This window comes from Mauremys reevesii, linkage group 7, assembly GCF_016161935.1.
Source record: "Mauremys reevesii isolate NIE-2019 linkage group 7, ASM1616193v1, whole genome shotgun sequence".
NCBI lineage: Eukaryota > Metazoa > Chordata > Testudines > Geoemydidae > Mauremys > Mauremys reevesii.
In genome coordinates, this window is record NC_052629.1 from 44,309,277 (window position 1) to 44,334,975 (window position 25,699).

The 25,699-nt window shown below is 37.9% G+C and overlaps 2 protein-coding genes across 3 annotated transcripts in view; one reads left to right on the plus strand and one right to left on the minus strand.

Annotated features, from left to right (window-relative positions):
* CTNNA3 (catenin alpha 3) overlaps positions 1-25,699 on the plus strand; it is a 958,387-nt gene that overhangs the window by 401,622 nt on the left and 531,066 nt on the right. The gene's annotated exons all lie outside the window — the stretch shown is intronic.
* Positions 1-25,699, minus strand: part of LRRTM3 (leucine rich repeat transmembrane neuronal 3) — a 139,997-nt gene that overhangs the window by 110,140 nt on the left and 4,158 nt on the right. The gene's annotated exons all lie outside the window — the stretch shown is intronic.

Genomic DNA, 25,699 nt, shown 5'->3' on the forward strand with positions numbered 1-25,699 from the left:
GTCAGGCTTGACAAAGTCCTGGCTGGGATGATTTAGTTGGGTTTGGTCCTGCTTTGAGCAGGGGGTTGGACTAGATGACCTCCTGAGGTCCCTGACAACCCTGAGATTCTATGATTCTATGAAGAAGATTCCACCACCTCTCTAGGTAACCCATTCCAGTGCTTCACCACCCTCTTAGTGAAAAAGTTTTTCCTAATATCCAACCTAAACCTCCCCCATGCAACTTGAGACCATTACTCCTTGTTCTGTCATCCGGTACCACTGAGAACAGTCTAGATCCATCCTCTTTGGAACCCCCTTTCAGGTGTTGAAAGCAGCTATCAAATCCTCCCTCATTCTTCTCTTCTGCAGACTAAACAATCCCAATTCCTTCAGCCTCTCCTCATAAGTCATGTGCTCCAGCCTTTTGTTGCTTAGATAATCCATAGATGTTATAAGCATGTTACCAACATGAATACTATGTTTTATAGATGGTTATAAACATATTATAAAATGTCATGGCTATAAGCAATCGATTGCTTGGACACTAACAATTTATTAAAACATCTATTAATCTTTTATAAACTATTTATAAATGCATCCTTTAATAGAAAGTGGGATCAGCTTTGGTGAGTAGAGAGAAGAAAAATTAAGTGTTACCACAAAATAACATGCTTTCACACTGATTCTGCATTTGCTTTAATTAGTGTAGTTCACATTCAGCTTATTGGCAGTCACTTACGGCTTTGTGTTTAATATCAGCTGTTAATGAATAAAGAACAGCAGCTGACTTCCTTCGTGAAAACTACATCTCTTAGAAATCTGACTGCTTATATCTGTTAATTTCTGTTATAAAACAAAAAATAGACTAACACTGTCATGTTCCAGGGGTTTAATGCAAACCTGAGTCCTTGCCTTACAACGAGTTTAATTTTTTAAGCCAAGAAAAAATATACCAAAATGTCATTTTATGTCCATACATTTGTATTGAAAAAAATGCGGCTTCTCTTTATCACATTCTCATATTCCTGCTGTTTAAAAATGTCTCATTTAATTGTATTTTTTAAAAACTAGATGGAGTATTTAGAGCTGAATTTATTCACATTTGTTATATGGAGAAGGCTGTTATTTATACTGCAGTTTGAAAGGAGTACAGAGCTAGGAGAAGCCTCTAATTTCATCCATTTTCTTGGATCAGGTAGGGTTTATGTGAAGTGGATCTTTGACTCAAGGTAAGCAATGGAGCTGCAATGACAATTCTAAAAAAATACTCAGTACAGTGGGAACCTTATTGTTTGTCAAAACAGAATAATCATTCTCAGCCTTCTGTTTAGAAGTTTATAAGGGAGCGCTCTTCATACATTAGCCCTTACCTCCACAGAGCTTTAAGTTCTGCTACAGTTTGGCAGGGTTTTGTAAATGATGTGCTGGCAGGTAACAGTGTTACACACAGTGGGCCCAAGTCCTTATGCAATCGAATCAGGCAGGGCCTTATGCAATCGAATCAGGCAGGGCCTGATTCTTATTTACATAAAGCTTCTCTAGCCTTGTAAGGGAGCCTTAACATGGTTGTAAAGGTGATTTATTCTCATGTTAAGGCCCCTTTATTCTGTCAGAGTGGTATAAAGAGGCTTGGTATAAATGAGACCCCCACCCCAGTTTTCAGTGGGGTAGGAGATGTTAATGAATAAGAGCTGCAGGATCTGGTTTAAAAGAGAGAGCCAGAATGTAGCAGAAGTCTTTTGTGATACAGTACTTTGCTTTTTTCCTTTTGCTAATGTATTAAAATGAGAGGTACCATTTGAGGGGGGTAGAGGTGTCAATCTGGGTGTTTAACACTGAGAGACCACCTGCAGATAAACTTCAGATTTTGATTTAGCTGTGTGTGTGAGAGAGAGAGAGAGAGAGAGATTGATATATAACAAAACCTGCATAGAATTAGAAAACTTGACAAGGCAATGAGATGGGGAAAATACAATATTGCTTTTTCTTGACTATATTAACTTGGAGTTGTCTTAAATTTCTCCATGTAAAATCAATCAAATATTCTAAATTTACTGTCTGGCACTGATGACCCTGCATTGAACTAGTGTAATAGAAAGCAAAGGCTCGGTCTCATGTTGCAATCATTATTCAGGCATACTAACCAATGGGATTTTTGCCTGTGTAAGGACTTGCCCAAAGAAGCTTATAGTTAGGAAGCTTAGCGGTGTAGTAGGTTATTGCACTTTCTAACTAAAAATGTGGGTTAAAATCCAGACTTGGGTCCACAACCAGCTTCAGTTCCTGCAAATTCTGTTGCTACAGTTCTCCCTGATTATAAAGTCTTGGAAATATCAAGGCTAATCTTAGTTTTTAAAAAGTTAAACAGGAAATTTCTAGCTTTGCCCCACTGAAGGCTAGATAGTGAAGAGATGTTCAGAGATGGGACACCTTGCTCCCTTTCTTACTGCAGCCCAGGGGCCAGTGATAGAATGGACAAGTGGAAAGCTTGGGAGCTACAACACTTTTAGTGAGGAGAAAGTAGGGTCAGTTAATTATGATCCTAGGTAGAGAAGAGTAACTGCAAAAGGTTGCGTTAAATGCTTCTTCAAACTGCTGTGCTCTAGAAATTGGGCTGAATCATTCAACCAAAAAACAGTATCTCAAAATTTCTGGCACTAAGCCTTCTTTTGAAAATATTGCAAGAAGAGCTTCTGCTTTATTCTGGCAGCAGGGTGGGTAGAAATACCACTCAAAACATGATGCTGAATCTTAGTTACATCGGTACTTTGGTTGAAAACGGATGCCAGCTTTTAGGGGCAATGAAATGTTTCCCCACATTCAATTTTACTATGTTTATTTTACAAACAAGGAAGAGTTTATGTGCAAGCAGAGGACATTAAATACATTATAGAAATGAAAGAACATTTAACTTCTACTGGATTGGAAGGACTATGGCTTAAAAACGCAAATATGCTTAAACTATGTGCAATAGCAACAATGATGCTTAAACTTTGTGTGATATGTAAATATGGCGAAGCATTTTATTGACTTTGCACATTAAAATATTTAATCATTTGCATAAAATCTCCATCTTTCCAAAATTTCAGCATCGACAGTTATGTTTTGCCTTACATATCAAATGTGTAGGTCATTTTTGAAAATAGGTTCATGTATATATTTTAAAGAACATTTTAAAAATGAAAAATATACAAAATTTTAAAAAGGGGGAAAGTTAAGAAATTAAATATGAGGACCACAATTTTTGAACCCAGAGGCCCAAGTTAAGCGTCTAAATCCACATTGAGGCACCTAACAAGAAGTGGTCTAGTTTCAGAAGTGCTGAGCAACCCCAGCTGTTACTGAAGTCAATGAAAACTACATGTGCTCAGCATCTTTAAAAAATCAGGACACTTCTATTTAAGTCCCCTATTCAGGAAAGTACTTACCCATGTGTTTCACTTTAAGCTTGTGAGTTTGTCCCATAATGGGACTACGCACATGCTTAGAATTAGGCATATGCTTAAGTACCTTCTGGAATAGGAGCCACAATGCCTTAATATGGCTTTAGGAGTCTAACCACAGGCACATAGGTTTGGGTCATTTTTTGTTTTAATTTAGCATTCAAAGGAATAAAGCACTGTTTGGATTAAAGTACCATGTATGTACAGTATTCTGTGATATAACCTAGCAATATTTCATTGTTCCTACCATTACCAGATTCCCACTTTATAAAAGTGTTTATTTGTATTATAGCTATATTTATGGTGTAAGATGGAACACATGGCCATTTTTTGTGTAAAAATACTTTAAAATAGCTCAGATAACAGGGCTGGCTTTTAAAAGGTTGAATCATAATATGCCATCAAAATATGACTGTTGTATTATAATCTCCTCTATGCAGTAATATTATGTTACTTCTTAAAAATCCAGTATAGAAGCATTCATACATGGATTGTTAGACTAACAGACATTACTTTGAAATAAATTTGTTTTCTTTGTACTGTAAACTTGCCTGCTATCTGTGTCTAGCATTATGTACACTTCGATTTTAATTTTTGGAGTTTGAGCTTTTGAATCTTATACCATAGTGATCTAATCATATTTAATTCGACATCCACTGCTGAATAGCAGTTTTTAACATAATAGGTGTTGATTCTCATACTTATCTAATTGATTTCCAAGGGGAAACTGACAGAGCTATTGAGTGTATTTTCCCTGCAGAATGATAGATTTATCACACATTTATTCCAGATTTCATTCAGTGCATTTGAATGAAAGTAATGGCAGTATGCTTACATTATGTTATGCCCCAGTGCTTTGTAATATAGTTAGGGTAATACATACTGTTACAAACCAGTAGTAAGCATATAAACTAGAAAAAATATAAAGGTAACTTTATGGGTTTGGCTTAAGTTAACAAAGGCAAAGAAATCTGAGCTATTGCTTGAAATACCTCCTCACGTTCTTCCCAGTAGATGAGATAGATACCTAAAATATACCTTGCTGCTTTGTAGCAATCTCCAAAATACTCAAATCAGTATCTGAGACATATCAGGGACCCATAGCCTCCATACCTTAAAATGTTACAAGTAATGTTATCCCTGTAAGTTATATTTTTAGAGTGACTTCACCATTCCGCTTAATCAGTATTGTCTGGATTTTCAAAAAGCCTCTAAAAGTCCCTCATGAGAGGTTATTGAGGAAATTAGCCATGTGGTAAAAGGTAAAGTACGCTCATGGATTAAAAACTGGCTAGGAGACAGAAAATAAAAAGGAACAAATGGTCAACTTTTCACACAGCAGAAGTTAAAAGTGAGGAAGCCTAAGTTTCTGTATTAGGACCAGTGTTGCATAATATATTTTAAAGTTATCTGGAAAAGGGGATTGACAAAGAAATGGCAAAATGTGAAGGTGATAAATGTTTGTTAGTCAAGATTCGAGAAGACTGCATGGAATTTGAGAACCTAATAAAGTTAGGTGAATGACTAATACAATGCCAGGTGAAATTCAGTGTTGACAAATCTACAGTAGTGCACGTTGGAAGGAATAATTTGAACTACTCATACGCATTGTTGGCTTGTATGTAAAGTGTAATCCCTCGGGAAAAATATTATCACAACCTTATGGACAGCTTAGTGAAAACAGTTGCCTAAAGTACAGTGGCAACAATAAAAAAATAAATGTTAGTATGTATAACCAATAGAATTAAAAATATACTGAAAAGATTAAATTCTTACTATATAATAAATGAGATACCCTAACCTGGGATATATGCTGAGGTCTAGTCTAGCCGTCTCAAGAAAGATTAGCAGAAATAGAAAGAATTCAGAGATTGGTGAATAAAGTGATTAAACACATAGAAGATCTTCCATATGATGAAATTTCAAAGATTAGGACTGCTTAATTTAGGGAGGAGATGACTAAGAGGGGAGATGCTATAGAGTATAAAATATAATGCATGTCATAAAAAAGGTAAATTGGTCATTCCTATTTACCTTCTGTCATAATAGAAGGACAAGAGGACATTAAATAATGACAATGAATTTTAAAATGACAAATAAATCCTTTTAGACACAATATGTAATTAACCTGTGGAATTTACTGCCGCAAGGTATCATTGAGGTTAAAATCTCAATAGAGTCCAAAAAAGATCATGAATTTAAATGAGAACATCCACAATTATGTTGGAATTAAAAAGACGAGAAAGACTGTAACTCTCATGCTTCAGGGTATAAAACAATAACCAACTGTTCAAAGGTAGGAAGAAATTTCTCCTATGTTCAAGTTATTTCGTAATTGTCTGCTGCAGGACACCTTTCACTTTTCTCTCAGATATATGGTGCTAGCCTTTATTAGAGAGAGACTACATTCATATAGACTACTGGTCTGATCTAGTATGATGATTCCTATGTCTTATGTGCCTAAGAGATGACTCCCAAACTTTTCAGAAACTGGGGTTCCTCCAGTTCAATTGGAAGAATGAATAACACCTAGTCTAACTATGATGTACAAATACAGCCATTTTCAGAGGTATTAGTATTATGATTTTTTCCAACTTCATAGGCCCATCTCTAGTTCCTAATTCTTTTAATGTATATTTTACAATAGGTCATATTGTTGCTGAACTTCTGCAATACACAGCCACAATTGATTGAATGAAAGACATGGTCATGAATTTCTTGAGTTGTTCTTGGGCCATATTCTCATTTGTAATACAGTTCCTTAGTGGTGCCTATTGGGCACAAGGAAGCCAGACTCTGGCCATAACTGCCAAGTTAAAAATTCCTCCAGTGGAGGAGAACTTTTAATTGGTAAAAGAAAGCTGGGTGGAGCTGACTTGTATACTAGATGGGTGTAGCGGGGTAAGATGTAAGTTAAATTAGCTCTAGCTGATTTTGGGACAGCAGCAGAGGCAGCTTGGGAATCAGGGACTATAACCAGGTACCTGATGCTCCCCCGTTCCTTAGGCTACCTGTCTATATCTTTACAGGAGAGATTTTGGCCCTATATCCTTAATGCATGTTAGTTTAACATAATTTCTGCCTTTTTATAGTAGTAGCCTGTTCATCTCCTCAGCCTGTTCACTTGTGTGCCTGATTGGTAGATTGGACAGGATTAGTCAATCACATTCACCACAGTTCAGTTTCAATACCCCATTGTTGGAGTAGTCATCTAAGATGGGATCAAAATGGGCTGTTTTTTTTTAAATTGCAAACCTAGGCTTTTGGGAACAATATCTCTGAAATCAATAATATCCTAGTCAGATAGGACTAATGCTAGAAACCCAAAAGAGGTATTTTTAATGGAGACCAACTGATTTTTTTTAAGTCTGGCATCATAAACATAAAGCTGACATTTTAACCCAGAGTCAACATTTCCTAAATCTAAACGTTGATGTAAAAGGAGAAATCTGGACTCAAGGTGGGTAAGGTAATATCTTTTATGGGACCAACTTCAGTAGTAAAAATAAAAGATATTATCTACTGACTGACACAGCTACAACAATGCTGCATACAAATCTAGACTCAGTCATTTTAGTAGGAAACTATTTAGGATATTTTTCTGAATAAGTCTCCAAAACAGAATTTGCAGTTGTAAAAACAATTACCCATCCTCTTCAGGTCTGCAGTCTGCTTTGATATAAGCCTTCAGACTAAAGGCTCATCAGTTACAAAGTTGTATAGGGCTTTTAATACTATAATTAGAAACATAGGTTACTGACATATGCTGGTCATAATTGCTGTATTGTATATTGTGAGAATTTTATTCCATTACTCTAATGAAAAGAGTACAGAACACTCCAAGTCAGTGGTGTTCTGCTGACTTGCAGTCAGAACAATATGTTTACCCTGAAACTCTTCAAACCACCTTAATTTGCATCATATTTGACAAGCTATCAAAAAAGCTTGCCAAACCTTTTCAGCCTTCAAGATTTCTGTGGTGATTAGGAACATTGCTTAAAAGAAAGTATTTTATTTTATGTACTGGTGGGTCCCAGATCTTGAAGCAACACCTTAAAAATATAATTCCCATCACAACATAAGCCTAATGACTATAAAATAAAAATAAATAAAAACACATGAAAGTATTTCAGTATAAATGAAAGGTGGCCAGGCATCCTTATTTCTTCCCCTTGCCATGTCTCCTTGTCTCTACCTTCTTTTCTCAGGTAAAATCAGTTTTGTGTGTGTGTGTATGCACATGTGTTTGTGTATGTATATTCCCCAGCATAGAAGCAAACAAAACAAAAAAACTTTGCTGAATAAAATGTTAAGGCTGAAAGTGTTTCTGTAGGGTGGGGGTCAGATAACACCCCAAAACAACTACAAAATTCTACATCTTTTTAAAAACCCAGATGGAAGATGTTTGCAAATTCATAGGAAAATGATCCAACCAGTTCCCTGCAGCTATATAATCACTTTTTACTCACTAGCAACCAATCTAACAGATGTTGCCCACCCAACTTGAATTTTGTATGCAAAAGACAAGTGGCATGATTTTTTTATTTTTTGGGGGGTACTTTTCAGTAATGTTCTGAGTTAAGGGTGTGTTAGAGTTGGGGATGGAGGTTTTAAAGGGAGCATGTGCTTACTGCATAAGTGGAGACAATAGCCATCTGATAAAATGGAGAAAAATGTGCTTAAGCAGATCTGATGAGGTGGAGAGCCTGAGGCTAAGGTGCTATCTTTAGTATAGTTGAAGGAGCAGGAACCAGTTACTATCTGGGCCTCTTAAGCTTCACCAGTGTGGAGCATGGGTTAGGAACTCAGGTGTGCATCTCCCTAGCCTTTTGCAAGTTTAAGCCATCTCAGCACCTCACACAGTCAGCCCCTAACAGAGCAGCTACAGTGTCTTTGCCACTAGAAAATACTTGTACAGATGAGCAGATATTTCACAATCAATAAAAAAAAAATTCATTCATACCCAGTCGGGAGAGCTCATCCTAAAGCTCACTGAAGAATGAAAGTTCTGTGAAGCTGCTGTTGTAGAAATAACTTGTGTAGATCACCACTTAATGTGAAAACATTAACCAGGCACCAGTCATGTGCCCAGGGGAGGCATACTTTGAAATAAAATCATTCTAGAATTTGTTTTGAATAAAGGAGGCAGCATGTTCTAGTGGTTCATGCTAGAGACTGAAAGTCAGGAGACTTTGGTTTCTGGTCCCCCTCTGCCATTGACTCTCAATGAGCAAGCCAGTTAACCGCATAGTGCCTCTTTTTATTCCTTTATAAATAATAATTAATTCTTACCCAGCCTTGTGAAGTGCTTTGAAATTCTGTAATGAAAGGTGATACAATGTTTTGTTGTTGTTAAAATTATTTAGAGGAGTGACATTGATTTCTAATTACAACTAATTTATTTTATTATGTAGCATGAGGGGGGGAAGGTTAAATTCTTAATTAAAAAAGTCTAAAGGAATTAATAAATAACTGACTTCATGAGCTATTACTTTGAATTAGAATTTGCTGGAAAATCAAGTAGCTTTTTTCTTTGATATAGAAACTAATTGTATAAGAATAATAATTTCTTGCTGGAGTGACAACTTTTATTTCTTCTTACACCAAGCAAAGTAAGGGAATATGTAGTTCTTTTTTCACAGTACAATGCAAAGCAAAGCTGTGTCTTTATGCCCTGAGCTACTGCTAACATTTTTTCAAAAGAATATAAGGGAGAGCAGGAAAAAAACAAACCTGGTTTTTACTAAGGGCAGGAGTGACTCAATTTTTTAAAAAATGGCTTTCACGGGGTCTATGAAGAATCCAGTAGCCTAAATTTTCTTTATCTTAGCAGTGGCATGGTCATGGGTGCCTCTGATGTCATAATGTTGCATGTGTCCTTTCCTGACACATATCTGGACTTGCTATGGTAAGGACAGCAGTCCAAAGCCTTACAGAAATGAAATTTCATGCTGATAGTCTTGAGTAACTTCTGAAAAAAGGTGTAAAAACAGTCACCCTCTCCCCTTATGCTGAACAGCGTTCACCACACTTGTACTTCTTTGGAGTCTTGGGACACTATCTCAAGGGCATTATCAGCATTTCTTGACCTATATGTCAACATGGCCTGAGTCCTTAAAGCTGCATCCTGTACGAGGAAAAATAAAGACTCAATAATCTAGTCATCCTCTTTGCTAAATAGGTTGACCAGCCTTGCATGGTGCAGAAGGCAGTGTATTCTGATCAATTAAGGCATTTTGAGAGTAGAGTATAAAAAGGCCTCCCTCTGAGAAATCATTTTTTCCCTGGAGTGTTTTCTTCCTTTACACATTCTATTTACAATCATCATGAGTTTTCTAAATGCTGGCTCACAGGTGACCTAATGGAAATTTTAATAGGGACAGTATAGCGAGGTTGCCGGTTCAGTCAGTAGATCTAGTGGTCAGGGCCTGCTGCCCCAGTCTTTCTCATTGCCCAATGTGTCCAGGATCCCTGGATGGAGTTTAGTTGGGTCAGCTTCCTTATCAGGAAGCCTCTAGGCCTGCCCATCCCAAGGTTTGGCATATGGGAATCTGGGATGGGTAGAGAGACCCAGGCCCTTCCACTCCACCAGATCCCAGTCCAGTGTCTGAAACATGCAACAGCACAGGCTGGCCTATGCTCAGCCCACACCTTGTTCACTTTTCCCTGGGCCACTTCTTACCCCACATGATGTCTGTTTGGGCTCTGACTGCTGTTTGATTATAGTCCTTTGCTCCAAACCTCAGAGGTTCAGGGATGATGCAGGCACCCTCTGATGCCCCCACACATGGTTCTCCCTACCTCTGGAGTGATGTCTCAAAGGTTGGAGGCCAGGGAGGAGAAGATTCGCAGCCATGACCTCCTCAGTAAGAGCTCCTCCTTTTGTCTCAGAACAGTGCTTCTCCTGGAAATGCCTTCTTTCCTTCTCCCCAACTTGCTTGAGCTGCTGGAGCTTTATGTTATTTATTTATTTATTTTGTAATACTGCTCCTCTCTCCAGGAGCATGCTCAGCAGTGCCTAAGGGATGGAACTTTCCTGGCCCAGTACCGCTCCAGCCTTTCCCCTGCCTTTGCCTTAGTAAGTGGTTTGTAAACCCCATCACTGAGAGAAATTGCCTAGGTTTTACCATATTATACTATATCAAGGACCTGGTGCCACTTCTGACAGTTAACGTTCTCTTTTGAAAATCGCTATGTCCTATGTTCCACTTTCTGTGTGAAACGAGCACAGATCATCACAGTTCTGTAAATTTGAGAGTCCTGAGTCTACTGTATTATCTTTGTGGGACTGAAGGAGAGAGTGTGGCCAGTTTGTCATGTCAACTGGTGATCCAGTGATGCTGTCTGTAAAGGCCGCCCTAAAACTTAAGCCATACACAGAGTCCTCCTCTGATGCTATGTACTCCCTGACATATGCCTCTAGAATTGGCAGCATTGGCAAAGTTGCCATATTGTCATTTTCTGGCTCTTCCAGCCTCCCATTCATGCATCTCTCCTCTAAAGTGTGTGAAGATCATGGCGGGGAAGGGGGAGTTATTGCTGTTCAGAGCACTCTAACTTATTCTGCAGACTGTACTGAGAGGGGAACATGGTGTACTGAGCATCTGTAACATGACCTTTACCACATCCCAATAGGCATGCCCCTCTTGCTGTACAGATAGGCTTGCTCATTGCGGCTATGTCTGGAGGTGTTTCTTTTTTGAGGAAATGATATTGCTTAGCCAAGTTTCCCTGCTGCTTGGCTTCTCTGCCCTGAATTTCTGGGAATTTGATCCTCTCAAACTGCATCATAAGTCAGTTTTATGTAAAATTCATATGATAGAGCTAGGCTTCCTTTTCTAAGAGTATTAATGCATGAATGTGATGTAGAAGGCTAAACTTTTAGAAACATATGTTAGACTCTGTGGTAAGCACATCTGCAAAAGCACCTATTGTGTGTACAGGATTTGTAAGCTTGAGGCATGTCCACTTTTGGCTTATATGGAACTGAAGAACTGTTGGTTAATATTTGCTATCTAATCAAATAACCAGAATGAAATGAATGGTAGAGCGTTTCGATTTATGAGTGAGAGATTTTCTAACCTATAACAAGAGTCCGAAAAAATTTCCACAGCATTCATGTCATTGGCCTAAAGATGAAGAGTTGAATATTGCATTCCAAATCCCCACTCTAAGCCATCCAGTATTCTAACAAGAAGTTGCAAACCTGAGAGTCTATCAGATAATTGCCTCCTCATCACTGCTTCTCTGGATCATTTGGAGAATTACTCTAAACTGGGCCATGGGGAAAAATGTACAGTATTTTCATAAGAAGCATCTTGTATAGACAGGTGGCAAATAAAATGAATAACTGCTCCAAAGCTATTAGAAAATATGTCGAATGCCTTAGCATATGTTTTGACTTTGGACTAGGGGAGAGAAGTACAGGTCGAGGAAGGGTGCTGTCTCTAGAGGTGTCAATTAGCTGCCTGGGATTCAAGGATTTCCTTTCGTTGCCTCACAGGTCAGAATCCACCACTACAATCCTGTCTTTGCAATTTGAAAGCATTACATGTTTGTTTGCTCTATGCTGTATCTTACTGCAATTCCAACTCCACAGCCTGTAGGCTACAATATTGGAATTAAACTCCCAGAAGTTAAAGAAGAAGAAAATAAAGGGAAGGTTAATGGTCACTGACATGGCTATTGGCTCCACTCCCATAGGTTATGAACATTTTGATTTCTGGAACATTAATGGAATTAGGAAAGCATAAGGTTGCTGCTATTGTCTTGTTGTTGCCATATTCAATATTACTACTGTCAAGTAAAACAGCACTTTGTAAAGAACAGCCTGTGTCTGTGCTGGTGGTTAACCTGAGAAAGCTAATGGTACTGTTGAAAAACTCAAAGGACACATGGTCTTCTCCATTAAAGAAAATCAAAATTGTGCTAGAGATAGGGGCAAATGATTCTTCACTGTCTGATTTTTCTCTGCTTTCATAAAGGGGACGTAAAAATAATGGATCTACCCCCCTGCTCCCAGTGGAATACCCTTAGTGCATGGGTTTTCCTGCACTGCACAAAGCCGCCATTTTACAATCCCCATCATAGGATATGAGCTGAGGGAATCCAGGAAGGAAGAGGAGGGTGTGGCTGGAGCATTGCTGCATTTTAGGTAATCTTAGCAGGTCGTATTGGGCATCTGAATATAAATTAGGGCAGTCTTAGGTTTGTCTAACCTACCTAGGAGGCCAGCAGACTCCTTGACAGCCTAAGAATATTATTAGGTCTGAAACCACAGAAAAGAAAATGTCTTCATAAAAGGAAAAAACTTCAACTTTATGGAAACAGACATACTTCTGAATCCTCAGGAGAGCTCAGTGCAAAAATTAAATAAATAGCTTGATTCCAGGCTGTGATGTCCTTTCCAAAACTAGACAGGGATCTAAATATAATATTTTACATACATAGGACTGATCCAAGCCTTTTGAAATAAAGATCAGGTCCATGTAGCATCTTTAAAGCATTCTGCCATCTTGGACTAGTGCTTTACAAATATTGAATGAATAAGCTCTACAGGTCTTATAAAGATTTTACAGATGGCTAAACTGAGAAACAGGAAAGGAAAAGGCTAGATCATGGGATGGCAATCTTTCAGAAGTGGTGTGCCGAGTCTTCATTTATTCACTCTAATTTAAGGTTTTGCGTGCCAGTAATACATTTTAACGTTTTTAGATGGTTTCTTTCTATAAGTCTATATATAACTAAACTACTGTTGTATGTAAAGTAAATAAGGTTTTTTTTAAAATGTTTAAGAAACTTCATTTAAAATTAAATTCAAATGCAGAGCCCCCCGGACCGGTGGCCACGACCCGGGCAATGTGAGTGCCACTGAAAATCAGCTCAAGTACCACCTTCGGTACTTACTCAGCAAGTACCCCTGGGCTGCCTACCGCTGGGCTAGATTTTCAATTGTCCACCATTTTTGGATGTCAAATTTGAGACCATTTTATTCTAGACTGTTTCACATCCTATTTCATCTCCACAGACCTGCAAAGCAAATTTTCCTTTAAAAATCTCCTCCGTACTTCCTCCATCTATGTTGGTACCATACATCACCATGATATATTTGCAAATGCTAAATTAAATGTGAATATTCACTCCACTTTCAATTCTGCTGCATCTACTGCCTGGAATAGATTTTCTATCAGAATTTCAGCTGTCCCCTTTCTCATCTCTCTCTACCAGACATGTCTGAATTCATTCAGCAAAAGTATTCTTAATGATTTATTCTAAAAACAATTTGTCAGTCTCCTAATATGATGGTTTGGTTTGGTTTGGGAGGGAGGGTCTCAAGTCACCATTTCCAGTGCTGATACAAAATGGAGTTCAAATTGTTTTGAAAAAGGGGCACAGGTAAGAGCACAGGTTACAAATATTCAAGGGATTCTCCACCAAAATGCTTGTTTTCATTTGGAAATCTTACAGGAAAGGAAGGAATCCCTGTCCCAGAATGTAGGTTATAAATCTTTGATTAAACTGTTTTAAAATAGTCCTATTAAATAGACCCAAAGTGCATTATGGCACTGAGGAAAAAGGAGTCACAGATTATTCAGCTGTAACTCTGAGAGAGCCTGTTATAACCATGCATTTTAATTAACCTGATCAGCTGAAGAAATGTTGTCTATACACTGCAGTGTAGCTGTCTGCCTTGTAAAGTACCCTGTCGATAAATAGAGGACTTCTTTTTCCGAGGCTGCCATTCCCCCAAGCCTTTTCAAGTACATAGAAAAAATGGAAGATGTTTTTTAATAATTAAACTACTATGAAATTAGCCTTAGGCAAATCTGCTGCCTTTTTCCAGTGTAAAGACGTCCTGGCTGTAATATACATGTAGTACCACAATAAATCATTGACATTAACATTACAAATCAATTTGGTTGAAATGCGAGACTGCTACAAAATCCTGACAGTGGCAGCCCTATCAAAATACAGAGTGGATTTAGGAAATCAAATGCCTTCTTCTAAACTAATCAGAATGCTGTTACAGTAAGGCCAGTAACTCAGCAATAACCTATACATTGATTTCTAGTGCAGAACTCTTCTTTGAACATTATGATGCTTTTTCATGTAAAACTTGTCTGGCTTGGTGGTACAGGTTTAATGACGAAGGTATGGATTTTGGAAATATTGTTTGATTTTAGCTTTAAGGAAATGAATTATTTCACTATAACTCACATGTCTCTTATTACAAAGTCAGTGTAGTTCTACTTGAGACCTATAAACAAAGGTTTCAACCTTACAACATCAATTCTCCATTTAAAGAAATTATTAAAAAATAACATAGGACTAAATGGTTTTAACAGATATCAACAATATTGGCCTTGAAACAAGATACTGCCCAAGACAGAAACCAAAAGGAACATAACATTGACCGAGTTACCAGTCTAATAGTTAATATTAGGAAAGGGCTCATGGAGCAGGGCAGAAACCAATAAGGAAGGAAGAGTGTATATAAATTCTGCCATAATGAAGCAGTGTACTGTATAAATTACTTGTGCACAGAGCTGGGAGCAGAACCCTGGATCTTTTACCTTCTAAAGGACAGGCCTCTACCACTTAAGCTAAAAGACAACTCATGTATCTTGGGGAGGTGGTTGTAGGTCCCTTTTCTTCTCTGTGGACCAGATGGTCACATTACCCACACAGGCACTCAAAGCCAGGGCTTGCCACTACTAAAAGATGGCATCTAGAGCCAGTTAGCACTGTGCTTGTGAAGGTACATATATGTCCCTTCACAGGGAGGATGGATGTAATGCTTAGTGATCAAGAAATGAAATTAAACATTCTGAATATATTAACTATTCAAGCCATAGTTAACATAAAACAGTTATGCACTTGGGAGTTTGCTTGCTTCTGTGCTTGAATTTCGTTATAGCTAAAGCACCTTTTTCCAACTTGCATTTCTCAATGAAACTCTCAGATACAGGCAAATTCCTGAGTCCTCTGTGAATAAAAATATTCAACTGTGTCACCTTAATTACCATCTTTTAATGTCTTACAGTTAACACAGTCAGAAGTTGCTGTGGCCAAATTACAGCTGCCCTATATGAAGAGAGTTTCCCTCTCTTAGCACTCCTAAAACTGCACTCCATGCTCATGGAGTGCAGGGATGTGCAATTGTGCTGGAGCTGTTGTCAGCACTGCGTCTCTCGCAAAGGTTGTGGCTGGGCGAGGTGGTAATGATGCATTGGATCTGTGTCCCCAATACTTCATTCCCTCTTCCTTGCAGTGCAGCTCCACTGGAAGTACAATTGGGTCCTTTAAGGGGTCTAAGTGGTAAATGGGGGGTAAATAAGTTGCATGCATGCGATGAGGAGCCAACATGTTTTTTTTGCCCATTGAGTTTATTTTCTTTCTACTTGGCCACCCTTACCCATTTCTTTTCTAGTTTGAAGAGTCAGGCAAGATAGAGGTTGCTCTTTCTGCTTTATCTTTTGCCATCTCTCTTTTCCCCCATGTTCCTTTCTTGTTAACTACTGAAAATTAAAATCTCTATTGCTGGTATACACTTCCATGTATAATTCTTGCTCTGGAGGCATAGTCAGATGAAGAATTCTGTCCTTTGCTTCACAATTAACTAACAATTACTTGTGTTTGGGAGTTCCTTTGCCATTAGAAGTGTATTTGTTTGGGAGCAAGGAACTTTGGACACAGAAGAATCTTTGCTCGATTGGGGTCTAGGGCTTTCAGAGAAGCTAATATCTATGTGTAGCCTTTGGAGTCTCTCTCATTTCTGAGATATAAAACATTAAAACAGAAAAGAAGATTATGAAGAGGCAGAAAAACCTGACAATGTAACGAATGGTAACATTTTACCCTTTTGCAAAAATATGCCTGACCTGAACAATCTTTGTAGGTCCACCTAACTCGGGACTGTGAATTCGTCTACTGTAACACAGTTCTCCCCACAGGCATGGCTGCATTAAAAAATTGTTGGGGATTGGGAACCGGGGTGAAAATGAATAAGTCCTGTTGCTGACACATTGAAAGGAACAAGATAGTAAACTGTTGGTGAGAATATGACATGTTCCCCTAATGGTTGCAACTGTTACTTTTTTCACATCCTGTTACATTTTTAACATCCATGGATATTATGAATGAACTAACCCAGAGCAGCCTCAAGCATGTTCCACCACCTATCTCTACCGTTACGATGAAGAACGAAGAAGAAAAAAATTTTTTGGCCAGACCTGGTGAGCAGAACTTTTCCCAGTTGCCTTAAGGTAAAATTTTGACAACATCATTTGTTATGTTTAAAGCCTCTTTTCCTGTACAAGTTCAAAGAACTAAACATACATAAAGAACCTCATGTTCTTCTATGGCAGAGTTTTGCTACCTGCGGGTATCTACTAGCATGGCTTCCCACTGAAGCCCTTCTGTCTTCTGGCTGCCTGAGGAAGGAGCAGGGTGTTTCACAGATTTAGCAGCTGTGACTGACTTCAGCGTCAAACAAATGTTTAAATAATGTTGCTTGATGGCAGGCTGCAGTGAGCGCCATGCAGTGGATGTCTGAGTTTTAATCGGCGCCGCCGTTCCAGGCAGCTAGCAGTCAGACAGAATGCCACATTAGATATTTTGGGAGTCCTGGGGGCTAGGGAAAGGTGGCCTCCCTTGGAAAGTGTTTTGTATACATTTAGAGATGCTTGTATTTTGGGATCTTCTTCCTTTTTTGATAAACTGGGTATTGCAATGAATATAGGCTAATTTCTTAAGCATATGGACTAAGTGGAAATGATGAATACTTGTAATGATTTCTCAGTACAGAGTCTGTATCTAGGAGCATTTTCTTTTACCATCTCATTAATGACTTGGAGCCACTAAGCTTGTAGTGCTGAATAAGGATTTACATTTAATTGAAGTCCTCTGTTCTTTACTGACAAAATGTATTTTACACACTAGATGGATGTAATTAGTGTGATGAGGCTTTAAAAGAAATTGACTTTGTTAAATTTAGTATTTGCCATGTCAGTTTATACATGAAACCAAACCATATAAATCACTCGTTCTGTGGGATTGGGGAAAGAAACCAGCGATTTTTATGTAGAGTTTCTGATATAGAGTGGCTTTAATTCAAAATACTATTAAAATCCAACTAAAACATAGTCTCAAGTTTGATTATTCAGCCTACTATTAAAATTATTTTACACTGCCACAAAAAGATTATTCCTATTGTAAATGGACCATCTGATTTATAGATTGTAGTAGGTGAAGAAAAGACAGCTTCCATTTTACAATAGAGAGATTTCTGTGATTGTGTTCTTATTAAAACATTCATAAACACATCCCCAACAGAATCCTGCTGCTTTATGCTACAGATGATTTAAAGACATGCAGTTCACAGTTACCTTTCTCACTACAAAGTCACTGCATTCTCGTCAACTAGGCAATAGTTTATTATTTAAAAATAACTTCATGTTCTCCAATGACGTCAGTTATAGAAATTCAGAATGTTGAGACTGTATCTGTAGTTAGATTGCCTTAAGCTATAAAATAAATGTTTGGAAGTAAATTCAGAACCTTCAATCTGGAAAGAGCTTTACTAGAAAATATCAAATGCACGCTGCTTCACAGAGCTCACTGCTCTCCTATAGCAGCTCTATTTTTATTTTTGACATTCTGTTGTTGAGAACATTAAACCAATAATGAAGATTTAAAATTTGTAAAGCCTTAATGTGGGACTCTATTTAAAGGAGAACACATATGATAAAAACATATGTTCTTATAGCTATGGGCTATTCATGACGAAACATATTTTTATGTAGTCATTTTGATTTAGATACATAGAAACTTACTATCCAAAATCATACATGTGTGAAGGGGAAGTGTTTTTTAAACAAGGGCAAATAAACTATGTGGCAATAACAATGTACAGTATTATTAATACTACCAGGTAGATTTTGCTGCATGCCCATGATAACGTTGACATTGTAGCTTAGAAATAACTGTCAAGTGTGATCTTGCACTTAATATTTAATCTGAATTCAAATAGAGAAATTAAAAAAATAAGAAAAACTAGTTAATCGCCACTGTAGAAACAATTAAGGACTGGTTCCACAGTTCCTACTCAGTACTGTATACTGTAAATCTCTGGTATTATGAAATTGGAAGACGGTATGTTGCAGTGTGAATCACAGCTGCAATATGTGAACCTAACCTGTGGTGAATTGCTAATATATGGTATGTATTTGTATTCAGTATACTACAGTGTGAATGAGAAGAAGCTGGTTGGTATAAGACAATGCAGAATAGAACCTGGTGCACTGCTTTGAACATATGACTCATATATTACTATATTGCTATAATATAGTGATGTGGAAGGATATTATACTCTGAGTAACATTCTGTGATGTCAGTAGAAATCTAATATGCTGGAATATTAAACTGAACTTGATATGCTTTAGAGAGAGAGAAAAAAACTGTTCTCAAATAATCACTAAATGTTTTCGGTGAATATGATATGGTTTGCAATTAATAGTGGACTAACTAGCTTGGTTAAAATAAGAACTTCTGAACCTTTGTCCAACACTTAAAGCAAGCCCCAATAAAACTTTTTTCTAAGGCTCACTAAACTCAGTTACTTTAAATATATAGAGAGAATCATCAGTAGCCACTCTTTATAAGGTGGCAACTATCTTCCCATTGTACATCCTATTTTCAACCACTTTCCTCCCCCACCAAAAAGCAACCAATTTTCCTGAAATGTTGCTACATCTCATCCCAAACTAGAAGACAAGAACCTGGGATAGATAGCCCATTGGTCTGACCCAGTTTGGCCATTCTTATGTTCTTAGAGTTTCTAGAAAGACAGACAAAAATCAGAAATGAATCATCAGTAGCCACTCTTTATAAGGTGGCAACTATCTTCCCATTGTACATCCTATTTTCAACCACTTTCCTCCCCCACCAAAAAGCAACCAATTTTCCTGAAATGTTGCTACATCTCATCCCAAACTAGAAGACAAGAACCTGGGATAGATAGCCCATTGGTCTGACCCAGTTTGGCCATTCTTATGTTCTTAGAGTTTCTAGAAAGACTGACAAAAATCAGAAATGCTGGTATAAATAGATATCAATGGAACTATGACTATTTACCGCAGATGAGGACCTTGCCCATGGTGTCCTGAACATTTACTTGAAATGCATAACTCTTTCTGGCTCAGCCTAGAAATGGTTAGAGGGAAGGATATTGAAGAGAACACTGGCAGGGCATAGAGGGTGGGATGAAGGAAGTACAGGAGCCAGTGAGACATTAATTGGAGTGCAAGGGATTGAGTGAGGTTTGGAGGCGTGGACAAAGAAGTAGGTGATGGGACAGGGAAAAAGCAGAGGATCTTATCAATGATAATTTGTTTAGAAATGTAATGCTAAGCACTTAATGAAGCAAAGACTTCCACTCCGCCATCTACTTTATTCCACTGAGATATAACTGCTGTCCTTCACCGCTGATAGACTTGCCAAAGCCTTCAGCAAGGTAGCCTTGCTTAGATGGGCCTTACATCGACTGTCAGAGCAAAGAATCCCATCTTGTGGAGGAAGCTTAAACACCAACCAAATTCAAACTTTTCTGGGAAGATTTTTAGACAGGACAGTTAGATTCTCAACTCCAACTGAAAGTCAGTGGGAGATTTACCCAGCATTAATTGTGGCATAGGTGGTTAAGGAAGAGACATAGAAGTACTTCAAAAGCTCTTTTCACTGAGAATCCTTGTCATACCCGTACATGGTAGCTGACAGCCTGCCACTTTGACATTAACAGCAGAATTAATACCTCTGAAACTCAGCACAGCGGGGATAATATTGTATCCTCATTGATTCATCATAACTAGCAGCATGACATCAATGCTAGAAGTACTAAAAAGCATTATGCAGGAGGTAACAAAATAGTTCAATGCAAAATGTTTGAATTGTTCACAGATCAATTCATATCCAGATTTCCATGCACATATCTCTAACATCTCCAGAAAACAACTCTTATCCACACTTAAGGCAGATGTAAGGTAAAAGTGGGTAAAATATTAGTATCAAGGTTTATATATGCCCAGAGCACTAGATGGGAACATTAAAAAAATCTAAATATATTAATATTTTTGGAAATGCACAAATCTTTTTTCTCTGAGTAAGAATCCAGGCACTTTCTACTTAATCTTGCCCCCCTTTTAACATATGTGTAACCACTGGGGAAATGGGACATGTACCCACAACCCTGTACTATGACTACAGGACTCACGCAGTCCCACTCTTGAGCTCTCCTGTCTTCAACTAGTATTATGTGGTGGCACCTACACTAGCAGCCATTAAAAATTTACCAACCATTGCCACACCATGGTATTGACTATACCACAATTATAACCTATTACAAATATAGCAAATGCTGCCATATGCCAAGAGACAATGCATGATAACTGTTAGAAAATGCTAACTTCATGATGGTGACTGCTACATGCTCATTGCTTTAACAAGGTTGTGCTAGTTTCTAAGATGTGACGTTTTCTAATTGCACTTTTAGTTAAAATATTGGTCCACAATTGGTCATCTCTCTGTAGAGCTACTGCCATAGTATCCTTAATTCATGTATTTCCTGTTTATAAGCCATTCAGAATAGTCATGTGACTAAACTTTTATGCACCCTGTTGCCCCCATGTCATGCCATTATGCCACCAGTTAGACTGGCTACCGGCCAGCATGAGGATACAATTTAAATCTTTACCCATATAATCTTGTTCTATGATAACATCAGATCTCACAAGGTGAGATGGGAGAAAAATCAAGGCATGAAATCACCAACGTAATAGGTCACCTTAAGACAAACGCCTGAATACATACTTGGCATCACAGTTTTCTGTGTTGTTCCTGAGTCAGAGTTAAATGAATATTCAAGTAGATTAAGGGACACTGTACTCTAAAGTTGCCATCTTTCAGATGAGATGGAAAATCAAAGCTATTGACTCCATCTGGCCATTAAAGAGCTTGTAGTATTTTCCAGTACAGGTAGTGACTCTTGTGTCCTGGCTAAATTCAACCTCAGATAATTCTGTTTACTTAAATTCTTCCTGCAGTTTCAATTGGACACACTGGGTGAAAGACTGGGCCACATTGAAGTCCATGTCAAAGCTTTCATTGACTTCAGTAGGCCACTTGTTTCACCCAATTGTTAAAAAACTTCTTGTGCTTTTTTGGGTAGAGTTGCTATGAGTTTTATTAAACAACTGCTGCTCTCTACTCCAGCGATTGCTGCAGTTCGGTGTTGGCTAGGGCTAGTAAGTGTTTGGTTAGGCTATATAGTCAATGATTGCAAAGCTACTTGATATCCATTGACAAGCAAAGCATTAATGTAGTGAATACGTCTTACATCCCTTGGTTAATAGTGTTGTTGTAGACATATTGGCCCCAGGATTTCAGAGACAAGGTGGGTGAGTTAATACTTTCTTTTATTAGACCAACTTCTCTCGATAGAAGAAACAAGCTTTCAAGCCTCTCAGAGCTCTAACAAAAAAAGTATTGCTTCACGCACCTTGGCTTTCTCATACCTTTAAATTAGTGGGTTTTTTTTTTTTGTGAATTCACAAAAGGGCTTTACACTCCTGGTCAGATAATTGGCTTTTTGTGCTTTCTTTAGCATGTGCATTTTCCCAGGTACTGTTTTTTTTCTAATTTGGCATCAAGCTGGTTGAATGCCCTTCCATTTGATATCTGATAAAGTGTTTCAATATTTAAAAATAGCATTTAAAATATTTCTCTTCTTTCTTGCTGTTGAATGTACTACTCTGTTTTGAGCTTATTTTATGATATCTTGATGCTAGTTAATGGTGCTTTATAAATATATAATAATTATTTAATTCTTGCCTGCACCTTGCATTTCTTATATGAACCTTTCATTAGCTGCTAGCAATGCAATAATATGTAATAACAATTACAACCCTGCACATTTCTTGCCAGCATTTTTATACTGCTGCCCCTTTCTTCATTCATTTACTGAATTAATTTAGATTAAGACCCATATGCAGAAAGGTGAAATAAATGTGATTACAGTGCAGTTGAATACTTAGCATAATATAGAGTTGGAAGGGAACTATATGCTACTACTATGATGTATAGCACAAGACAAAGTTAAAGCCAAAACATGAGTGTGAACTGAAATAGAGAGGCACTTGTGATTAATCTAATCTGCCACTGGATGTCACTATGGTTCCACACAAATTCAGCTGAAAGAATATTTATCTAGAGTTGGGTGGCTGACTATTCTGCAAACCATTAGAATGTAGTAAACTATGTCAAAATATGCAATTGCCTTTTCAGGAAAGTTATCCAGTACATTTTTTAAATTACATTTTTATATAGGACTTCACTGGGTTACAGAGCCAGGAAACTGTGTCTGCCTCTCCCTTCCTTTATGACCTTTAGCCCTATGTTTAGAGCCCTTGCCTGGGTTGTGGGAGACCAAGGTTTGAATTCTTGCTCCAGAGCAGGCACTTAAACTCAGAGCTCCTCCCTCCTAGGTAGGTGACCTAACCACCAGGTGAAAAGCTGTGCTGGGATGAGTTGCTCTCAGTCTCTGTTTTGGAAACTGTCCCACTTCTTAGTATAAATACTTAAATATTCAGTGGAGCTAGGACTTGAACTCAGATCTCCTCTGTGCCAGGTGAGCATCCTAATTACCAGGCTATAATATAGGCTATTCTGCTCAGTCTCTCCTGTTGAAGCTGTTCCACAATGGAAAAAAATACTTAAATGTTCAGTGTGCCAGAGAGAGAGAGAGAGATTATTATCAGGCTATAGAGTCATTCAGTCACTTATCTAGGAGGTGGGAGATGTGGATTCAGATCACTCCTCTGAATCAGGCAAAGAAAAGATTTGAATCTAAATTCAAGTCTTTCTCCGGATGGGGGATTCAAACCTGGGTGTTTTACATCCCTGGCAAGTATCTAACCACTGGGCTAAAGGTTATAAAAGGGGAGATATGTTCCCACTTTCTGTCTGTGACACTTTGCTGGCCTGAAATGGACTTTTCAAATTTGTGAGAAAATTCTAAACATTTTTGGAACTGAACCAAATATTTTCTCCTGATTTTTCAGTTTGCTGGCTGAACTGAAAAATCAGTTACTCACCAGCTCTATTTAGGGTTTCTGGGGTGCTGATTTTGTGCTTGCTTCTGTTCATATCACTTAAAAAATATAAAATACAAATCCATTGCAAAACAAAAGAGAACCAAAAAACAGTAGACAGGGGCCTGGCCTACACTAGGAAATTACTTCATATAGCTACGACTCGGGGTGTGTGAAAAATCCACACTCCTAGAAACATAGTTATACTGACCTAACTCCTCATGTACACAGTGCTAGCTCAATGGAAGAATTGGGGGGGCAGGGGTTCCTGTGCTGACAGGAGAATCCCTCTTGTTGGCATAAGTAGTGTCTATATTGAAGTAGTGCAGCTGTGCCCCCGTAGTGTTTTAAGTGTAGACATACCCAGGGTTATAGCACATTATATATGGAATGAAGGGCCTCAGGTCCTGATCTGTGGCCAAGGAGCACTTTTTGGAGGAGGAATGGGAGAAGGCATCACTGGCTTCAAGCCACCTTAGTGCTCCCCTGTTTCTGGAGTGTCCTGACACTACACAAGTCCAAGGTGTAAATTAAGGGTACCTGGAGATCACTGGCACATAAGGAAATTCTATGCATACCCACTTCCTCCAGCCAGGCCCATACACTTGCAATGTGGTGGGGTGGCATAAAAGGGACTATGGCTGCTGTACAACACCTGTTGATTCCTCTATATATAAGAGAAATCCTCCAGTGGTGCAGTTTAGGGTAGCTTTATGACAGAGTGGCACAAAGGTGCCCTAAGTAAGGCAAAATCTGGGCCAGGAGTTATTTGCTCATATTTGAGGAAGAATGAGAAGGGTCATATCATAATCGAATCTTAAAAAACCTCCACCTGTTTTTCAGGAAAGGATGGTCTTTTTAACCGGAACTTACTGTAGTTCAGTGGAATTTACCCTGTAGGACTGGAAATCAAAATGGTTAGGATTTGCGACAACAGGACTGTGCTGTATAGACAGCCAAAACAGGTGGTGTTAACACAGTTGTTAAATTGTGCAGCTAAATGGTAACATGGTTCGGTCAACCTAGGACTCTACCTAGATTCAAACATGGTATTTTTAATCTGTAGATAACATGGTTTGAGGCTAGATTAAACCATTTGATAACCCGTTGTCACCACAACTGGATTTAATAACCATTATTCAACTCAGACCTCTTAGCTGTTCAGTTGGGGATTGTTGGCACAGGCCTTTATGTTCTGCACAGTGAGCCAGCAGTTTCTTTATCAAATAACTGTAGTGATAATTACCCATCCATCTGTGTTTATCACTGAAAATATGTGAAAATGTAAATATAAACTATTCGGCATCTTTCATATAATAATTGAATAAATTGCCCTTCTAATCATGTCTATACTTTAATATAACCAAGTTGAATTTTCATTATTATCTTAACCATCTATGCTGAAGAATTTAGTAATAATGGTTTAGTAATAATAGTGGCTGGTATTTGAAGAGACTCCATAGTTGGTCTCAGTTTTGACACACACCTAGATTTTAAAAAATGCAGTTTGTTTGTTTCTACATGTGTTTCCTCTGGAAGAGATTGTAGATTGTGTCCTCAGTGAAATATGATGTTGAATGAGTTAAAAATATTTTTAAGGTTGACTTTAAAATGTGTCAAGTTTTTTTTAATGCCTCATTCTGACCATACATGAAGAAAATACTAAATAGAAAACAAAATTACTTAGAACATGCACTGAATATTTTTATGTAGAAATGATCCTGGATTATTTGTATAAAATAGATTTTTCTAAGTATATGAATCATCCCCAAATAGCTTCCTTTATCCTTTCATTTTTTGGTAAATGTAATTTTTTCTCTTTGGCTGCATATAGTGTTGGTCACCATTTCAGGCACTGATGAAGCCAAAAAGTACAGTGATGCCTTTTAATCTTGTATTTGTGGCAAACTCTAATCCTTCAGTTCAGTCATAGGCAAGGTTTGCTGGTAGAGAATGTAGTTCTTTAATGGATTTAGATGTGTTCATTTTACTGACATTTTATATAAATTTCAAAACTACAACTTGGGGAAATTACATTATGTTCAGCAGTACAGTTTAAAGTGCACCAACCACCTGCATTATTAATCATGCTGGAATGTACGACTCTTTGCACTCAGTAAACATATGGTA